The sequence below is a fragment of the Rhineura floridana genome, chromosome 2 (genome assembly GCF_030035675.1).
Source record: "Rhineura floridana isolate rRhiFlo1 chromosome 2, rRhiFlo1.hap2, whole genome shotgun sequence".
Taxonomy (NCBI): domain Eukaryota; kingdom Metazoa; phylum Chordata; class Lepidosauria; order Squamata; family Rhineuridae; genus Rhineura; species Rhineura floridana.
In genome coordinates this window covers 71243837-71253111 of record NC_084481.1, presented here as the reverse complement: position 1 = coordinate 71253111, position 9275 = coordinate 71243837, and positions in this window count along the sequence as shown.

Here is a 9275-nt window from a genome sequence, read left to right as displayed (position 1 = left end):
GTCAAAACTAGGGGCCCCATCTGCGCTATCATTTTAAAACACTATACCACCACTTTAAACAGTCATGGTTTCACCCCAAAGAATCCTGGGAACTGTAGGTCATGAATGGTGCTGACATTTGTTAGGAGACCCCTATTTCCCACACAGCGCTGTAAGTCTCAGAGTGGTTTAACAATCAATCCGTCTTCCCAAGTAACTCTGGGAACTGTAGCTCTGTGAGGGGAATAGGGGTCTCCTAGCAACTCTCAGCACCCTTAACAAACTATAGCTCCCATGATTCTGTGGGAGAAGCCATGACTGTTTAAAGTAGTATGATAGTGCTTTAAATGTTAACTGCTGATGTAGCCTAGCGTTTGGAAATGAATAGGCAGCAAATGCAGTTAGTACAAAAGGGGTAATGTCAGCCCTATATCCCAGCATTGTCTACTTAGTCTATCTGGAAGCAGGTCCCCAGGGTTTCTGACTGAGGTCTTTCACATCACCTGATACCTAATACTTTTAACCAGGGCACTGAACCTGGGACTTTCTCCGTGCAAAACATTGGCTCTACACCTAATGGTGTGCTACTGCGCATCTCTTCCCAACTCCGCGTTCAGTGACGTCACATTGGTAGCTTGAAATCGGCCATGGTGGGAGCTAGAAACTGTAGCTAAAAAACATGAACTTATTAAAATTGGTTGAGTACCGGGACCGAGATGGGTGGCATGTAGTTTAAGAGCTGCTGCTGCTGTATGGTGTGCATATCCTGCATTATATATGCATTTTTCTCGTTCTTCATCTTATTCTGGTTAGGCAAAGAGATTAGCTAACATTAATTTCTTACAAGACCTTGCTTTAATGATTGACATTCTTGAAGAATTTTCATTACTTTCAACTGCATTGCAGTCAAGATCAACTAACATTCAGAAAGTGCAAAAATTAATCAAACGCACCATAAGAGCTTTGGAAAATTTAAAGATTGGTACTGGAAAGCATGAATCTCAAGTTGAAGATTTGATTACGTTAGATTAGTTTAAAGACATTCCATTTAAGAAAAATAATAAATGTAATGCTCTTCCTAGGAATATATTACTAGAAAATATAATTCAACATGAATTTATGTCTTTTATCGGACAGAAACAACAATGAAAGCATTTTTAATTATTTTGATTTATTAGAACCATCTACTTGGCCTTATGAAGTACTAACTTCATCATGGATAGCTGGTGAAAAAAAATTGTATCATTTAAGTGAAATTTTAAAACATGGAATTGATTTGAACGATTTTTAGGATTTTGTAAATAATGTAGAATCAAACAATGTTCCAATCCCTGCAACTATACAAAAAGCTAAAAAGATAGATAGCACTATTGCAATCAGTAGTGCTAAAGCTGAAAGAGGTTTCAGTTTAACGAATATAATTTCTACGAGGGTGAGAAATAGTTTAACAGTAGATCATATATCAGATTTAATGACGATAAATTTATAGTGAAAAGAGTTAGCGGATTGGGATGCAACTCCATTTGTCAAATCATGGTTGAATTGCAACCATAGGTTGGCTACGGATACAAGAGTTCGGCAAAAATCAACGAAAGCATTCTGTGAGAATCAATTGGCCATATGGAATTTACAATAAAGAGTATTGTATATTTTATTATTATTTGTAAATTGTGTGCTACACATCCTTTATATCAGTAAAAGTTATAATAAACTTATGTACATATTTTATTTATTTATTTATTTATTATTTAATTTGTATCCCGCCCTTCCTCCCAACTGGAGCCCAGGGCGGCAAACGAAGTGCTAAAACACTTTAAAACATCACAAAAACAAATCTTAAAATACATTAAGACAAAACAGCATTAAAAACATTTTTAAAAAAACAACTTTAAAAAAGGGTTAAAAACATTATTAAAATACATATTAAGCAATTCTAACACAGACGCAGACTGAGATAGGTCTCAACTTAAAAGGCTTGTTGAAAGAGGAAAGTCTTCAAAAGGTGCAGAAAAGGTAGCAGAGATGGTGCCTGCCTAATATTTAAGAGGAGGGAATTCCACAGGGTAGGTGCTGCCACACTAAAAGTCTGCTTCCTATATTGTGCAGAACGAACCTCCTGATACGATGGTATCTACAGAAGGCCCTCACCTGCAGAGCGCAGTGATCGACTGGGAATATAAGGGGTAAGATGGTCTTTCAGGTATCCTGGTCCCGAGCTGTATAGGGCTTTGTACACCAAAACTAGAACCTTGAACTTGGCCTGGTAGCAAATGGGCAGCGAGTGCAATTCTTTCAGCAGCGGGATGACATGTTGGCGATACCCTGCCCCAGTGAGCAGTCTCGCCGCTGCATTTTGCACCAGCTGCAGCTTCCGGACCAACCTCAAGGGCAACCCCACACAGAGCACATTACAGTAATCCAGCCTGGAGGTTACCAGTGTGTGGACAACAGTGGTCAGGCTATCCCAGTCCAGAAATGGCTGCAGCTGTCTCACCAACCGAAACTGGTAAAAGGCACTCCTAGCCACTGAGGTCACCTGGGCCTCTAGTGATAGTTCTGGTTTAATTTGTTCTAACACCCATTTTTTTGTCTTTTTCGCAGTCCATGGTATCTGCAAAGCCCTCCTCTAACACCACATTTCAAATGAGTTGATTTTTCTCTTGTCCGCTTTTTTCACTGTACAACTTTCACATGCATACATAGAGATCGGGAATACCATGGTCTGAATGGTCCTGACTTTAGTGTTCAGTGATACATCTTTGCATTTTAAGACCTTTTCTACTTCTAGTCCCCAGATCTAGCCTTCTTCTGATTTCTTGACTATTGTCTCCATTTTGGTTAATGACTGTGCCGAGGTATTGACAATCTTTGACAAGTTCAGTGTCCTCATTGTCAACTTTAAAGTTACATAAATCTTCTATTGTCATTACATTAGTCTTCTTGACATTCAGCTGTAGTCCTGCTTTTGTGCTTTCCTCTTACTTTCATCAACAGTCATTTGAAATCATTACTGGTTTCTGCTAGTGGTATGGTATCATCTGCATATCTTAAATTATTGATATTTCTCCCTCCAATTTTCACACCTCCTTCATCTTGGTCCAATCCTGCTTTGCGTATGATATGTTCTGCGTATAGATTAAATAAATAGGGTGATAAATACACCCCTGCCTTTCTGATGGGGAACCAATCGGTTTCTCCATATTCTGTCCTTACAGTAGCCTCTTGTCCAGGGTATAGGTTGCGCATCAGAACAATCAGATGCTGTGGCACCTCCATTTCTTTTAAAGCATTCCATAGTTTTTCATGATCTACACAATCAAAGGCTTTGCTGTAATCTGTAAAGCACAGGGTGATTTTCTTCTGAAATTCCTTGCTCCTTTCCATTATCCAACATATGTTTGCAACATGATCTCTGGTACCTCTTCCTTTTCTAAATCTGGCATTTCTCGCTCCATATGTGGTAAGAACCTTTGCTGCAGAATCTTGAGCATTTCTTTACTTGCATGGAATATTAAGGCAATAGTTCGATAATTACCGCATTCCATGGGATTTCCTTTCTTTGGAATTGGGATATATATTGAGCTCTTCCAGTCTGTGGGCCATTGTTTTATTTTTCATATTTGTTGACAATTTGTTGTCAAAATTTGGACAGATTCAGTCTCAGCAACTTGTAGCAACTCTTTTGGTATGCCATCTGTTCCTGGTGATTTGTTTCTTCCAAGTATTTTAAGAGCAGCATTCACCCCACATGCTAAAATTCCTGGTTCTTCATCATATGGTTCCTCCATAAATGAACCTGTTATCCTTTCAACTCTTTTATATAGTTCTTCAGTGTATTGCTCCCATCTTCCATTTATTTTATCTCGGTCGGTCAGTGTATTCCCGTTTATTATTCAACATCCCTACTCTTAGCTTAAATTTTCCTTCAATTTCTCTAAACTTTTGGAATAGGGCTCTTGTTCTTCCCTTGTTGTTGTCTTCTATTTCTATACAGTAACTATTGTAATAGTTCTCTTTGTCCCTACGTACTAGTCACTGTATTATTGCATTTTGGGTTCTAACCGTGTTTCTATCTTCTTTTGCTTTTGTTTTCCTTCTCTGTTTAACCTTTTAAACAGTTTTGTCATTCATTCATTGAGGTCTCTCTCTTTTTAACTAGAGGTATTGTCTTTTTGCATTCTTTCCTGATAATGTCTCTGACTTCAATCTAAAGTTCTCCTGGTTCTCTGTCAACTAAGTTTAAAGTCTCAAATCTGTTCCTTATTTGATCTTTATATTCTTCTGGAATGTTATTTAAATTGTATTTTGGCATTATGATTGCTTTGCTGTTCTTCTTTAGCTTTACTCTGATTTTCGATATTACCAGTTCATGATCTGTACCACAGTCTGCTCCTGGTCTTGTTTTCGCAGAAAGCATGGAACTTCTTCATCTTCTGCTACCAATTATATAATCAATTTGATTCCTATGTTGACTATTTGGTGATGTCCATGTATATAGTCATCTTTTTGGTTGCTCAAAAAATGTGTTTGCAAGAAACAAATTATTGGCTTCGCAGAATTCTTTCTCCTGCTTCATTTCTATCTCCTAAGCCCCATTTCCCCACAATTTCCTGTTCTTCTCTGTTCCCTGCTTTTGCATTCCAGTCTCCCATGATTATCAGAACATCTTGTTTTGGTGTATGATCAATTTCTTCCTGTACTTCTGCATAAAATCTCTCCAATTCCTCTTCTTCTGTGTTTGCTGTTGGAGCATAGACTTGGATGATGGTTATGTTAATAGGTTTCCTGTTAACTCTCATTGATATCACTCGCTCAGAGCTTGTGTTATAGCTCCTAATTGCTTTTGCTACACACTCACTATTAAAGCAACCTCATTTCTTCTTGCTTTCTCATCTCCTGCATAAAATATTTTGTAGTTGCCTGATTGAAAGTGTCCCATTCCTGTCCATTTTAATTCACTCACACCGTATTATAATATTGATACATTCCATTTCTTTCTTGACAATTTCTAACTTTCCCTGGTTCATGCTTCTCATATTCCCTGTTCCTATTGTGTACATTATAGAACTCCAGACTCTCCTTTCGCATCTGTGCACATCAGCCTCCAGGCTTCCATTAGACTTTGACCCAGTTGTGTCATTAGTCACAGCGCTACTCATACTTGTCCATTGTTTTTCCCCAGTAGCCCCCTGAGCGCCATCTGACCTGAGGGTCTCATCTTCCAGCACTATCGCATGTTGTATTTTGGATAGTCTATTCATAGGGTTTGTGTGGTAACAGGTATTCAGAGGTGGTTTACCATTGCCTTCCTCTGTGTGCATCTTAGTCTGGTGTCTCAGCTTTAATGATTCCACCTTGGGTGTCCCTGCTAGGAGTCTAGCCTCTTGGTCAAGACTCCTGATGACATTGCTCTCAGTTTCTTCGACACTCTCAAACCCCTTCACCATGTTAAGGTGTGCATCCTAGAGAGGGAGGAGCCCAGGTACACACACACACACACACAGAGAGAGAGAGAGAGAGAGAGAGAGAGCGAGCACTGGGGGGCTTTTTTGCTGCCCATGCTAGCCATTTTGTGCTGGTACCCACAGTATTTTAAATCAAGATATGAGTTCTGCTGCCCTAGGCTCCTACTGGGAGGAAGGGCGGGATATAAATAAATAGATAAATAGATAAATAAATACTGGCATCTCATTTTTTTAACCAGAAAATCTATTTATTAATTCATTTCTTTTACATTTTTATTTTATATTTATTTATTTTATTTATGAAATCATTTATTAAATTTATATCCTGCCTTTCCTCCCCAGGTTGACAAATAACAAGTAATAAAACAATAAAAACATATTAAAAACCATCTTAAATACAATTCCAATACAGATGCAGACCAGAATAAAGGTCTCTACTTAAAAGGTGTGTATCCATACCTTGCTGAATTCAGACTTATGAGCTGGTATTAGCAACTCCTTAAGGGGCATTTCCTGCAGTGGCCTGTGGTAGTGCAGTAGCTTTAACGCTTTACAAAACTTAGTTGCATTTATAAAGCTTCCTGTGGCGCAATGAGAGGGGAAATTGGACATCTGGCCTTTGCTTGGTTAAAAAACACACAAAAAAACAGGTGGCAGCTCTTTGAAAGAAGGTGTCAATCAAGCTGACGGGTCTCTTAAACCAGCCCTGGATTGGAAAGAATGAACACAAGAAAGGAGGAAGCTTCTCAATCACAAACAAATTAATGTTGGCAGCCAGAGTGCCAAATGTCTATGGTAATTTACTAAAAATGTTTTCTGTAAATTATAGCTATTATTGCAATAGTCTTTCTTTCAGGAGGTATAAAAGAGTGTTTAGTTTATTCCTAGGGACACTTTGTGCTGAATAATTTCAGTTGCAAATTACTACAGCCTCAGTATACATGCCAGAATGTATGAATATATATATATGTGTGTGTGTGAGAGAGAGTGTGTATAATCTCTCTCTCTCTCTCTCTGGGTGCAATCCAACTTGTATTTATTTATTTATTTATTTTTAAAACTTATATACCGCCTGACTAGCAATAGCTCTCTGGGCGGTGAACATAGATACAATAAAATACAATATAATACAAAAACATCAGTCTAAAATCAAATTTCACAATCTAAAAACAGCAAAGGCTAAAATCAAATTACAAACATTACAATCATTAACAAATAATTAAAATGCCTTGGAATAGAGAAAGGTTTTAACCTGGCGCCGAAAGGATGATAGTGTCAGCGCCAGGCGAACCTCCTCGGGGAGACTATTCCATAGTTCGGGGGCCACCACTGAGAAGGCCCTTGATCTTGTCACTGCCCTCCGGGCCTCCCTATGAGTCGGGACCCGGAGGAGGGCCTTCGTAGCAGACCGTAGTGTACGAGCTGGTTCATAGCGGGAGAGGCGTTCCGACAGATATCGAGGTCCCGCGCCGTATAAGGCTTTATAGGTTAATACCAACACTTTGAATTTGGCCCGGAAGCGTATTGGAAGCCAGTGCAAGCAGGCCAAAACAGGTGTTATATGGTCAGACCGCTTCGTTCTTGTTAGCAGTCTGCCCGCCGCATTTTGCACTAGCTGTAGCTTCCGAACCGTCTTCAGAGGTAGCCCTATGTAGAGCGCATTACAGTAATCCAAACGTGAGGTTACCAGAGCATGTACTACTGATGTAAGATCCTCCTTACTCAGGTAGGGACGTAGCTGGGCTACCAATCGAAGTTGGTAGAACGCATTCCGTGCCACCGAGGCTACATGAGCCTCAAGTGACAGGGAAGAGTCTAGAACGACTCCCAGACTACGAACCTGTTCCTTTAGGGGGAGTGTAACCCCATCCAGGACAGGATATGTATCCACCATCTGATTGGAAAAACCATCCACCAACAGCATCTCAGTCTTATCAGGATTGAGTCTCAGTTTGTTAGTTCTCATCCAGTCCATTGTTGCGTCCAGGCAACGGTTCAGCACATTGACCGCCTCACCTGAGGAAGATGAAAAGGAGAAGTAGAGCTGCGTGTCATCAGCGTACTGGTGACAACGCACTCCAAAACTCCTGATGACCGCACCCAACGGCTTCATATAGATGTTAAAAAGCATGGGAGACAAAACCGAACCCTGCCGGACCCCACATTGGAGTACCCACGGTGTCGAGCAATGTTCCCCAAGCACTATCTTCTGGAGACGGCCTGCGAAGTAGGAGCGGAACCACTGCCACGCAGTGTATTTGTATTTGTACCAGGCTGGATGGATGCGGCAGACCCTGGCTGAGCTGGCAGCTTCTGGCGCCACCAGGCCCTGCTGGCAGAATCATCCCAGCTGAGCTGGGGATGGCCAGCCTGGTGGACAGAGAGCCAGTGGAAGCCAGCAAAAGGCCCGAAATAGGCAATAGGCCAGTGGAGTAAAATTATTTAAATGCTGATTAATGGGGAGTGCATACTCACTGGTAGTGGTAGTCATGGGAGCTGGCATTTACCTTCCACCCCCCACATATGGCTTCCCACTGAGCTGATGCTCGACTGGCCTGGCAGCTCCCTAACGGCAAGTGGATGCTGTGGAGCTTCCCGCTGGCTCCTCCTCTGTCAACCCCTCCTTCTGCCGGCTTTGCATGACTTGGATTGCTCTGCTTGTGTGTGTTTGTGTGTGTGTGTGTCTGTGTCTGTATGTTCTCTACCTCTAATTAGGCCAATTTTCAAAATTCCTTCTCATGGGTGCTCTGTTGGGAACTGACCATATCTATGCTTAGACCAACTTTGAAAGGGGCTTTATCAGAAGTGGTATTGCTTAGCAATAAAATAATTGCAATAGGCATACCCATTCAGCTGTTGAGTGTTGGTTAGGGTGTTGCCAGAGAATGTCATTCAGAGATGGAACCCTTCAGACCTGCCCTGTTTACCTGGGTGAAACACCTCTAAATCTTTGGGCTTTTCTGTGCTGCTAAAGCAAGGTCTGCTTTGCCCTAAACTGACAACGTGTGTGAAGCCTGAACTGAGCATTACTTTGGGATTAGCATGCCTTGCATAATTGCTGATGTAGCTAAATAACTGCAGTTGGTGGAAGAGGCCCTCCTGACTGTGCCTCAGTCTATGGATATCCATTTAGCAGGGACCCAGAGGAGGGCCTTTTGCATGGTGGCCATTATTATTATTATTATTATTATTATTATTATTATTATTATTATTATTAGTAGTAGTAGTATTAGTAGTAGTAGTAGTAGTAGTAGTAGTAGTAGTAGTAATAGTAATAGTAATAATAGTATTATTATTATTAATAATAGTATTATTAGTATTAAAGTTTTTAATAGCTTTTCTCAACAATGACCCAAGGTAACTTACAGAAATATAAAAATGTACAAAATATATAAAACATACAAACATTAGAACATAAGAAGAGTCTGCTGGATCAGGCCAGTGGGCCATCTAGTCCAACATCGCAGTGGCCAACCACATGCTTGATGGGAAGCCCACTATCAGGCTCTGAGTGCAAGAGGACTCTCCTCTCTTGCACTTGCCAGGAACTGGTATTCAGAAACATGCTGCTGCCGACCACACAGAGAAACCCAAACCAAACAATAAAACAATGGATCCATTGAACACCAGAACCATGCATCCCACAAATTAGCAAAATCAAAACTGGTGAAATACACAGTTAACTAAAGACAAATAAAAAATTAATGATGAGTCAAAACAGCCCATCACATGCCACCAAATGGCTTAGAGGGGAGGAAAATTCTAACTTGTTTGCCTAGGCTTTCCCTCAATTCTAGTGTAGATTCCTGTTGCCTCTGGTTATAATGAAAT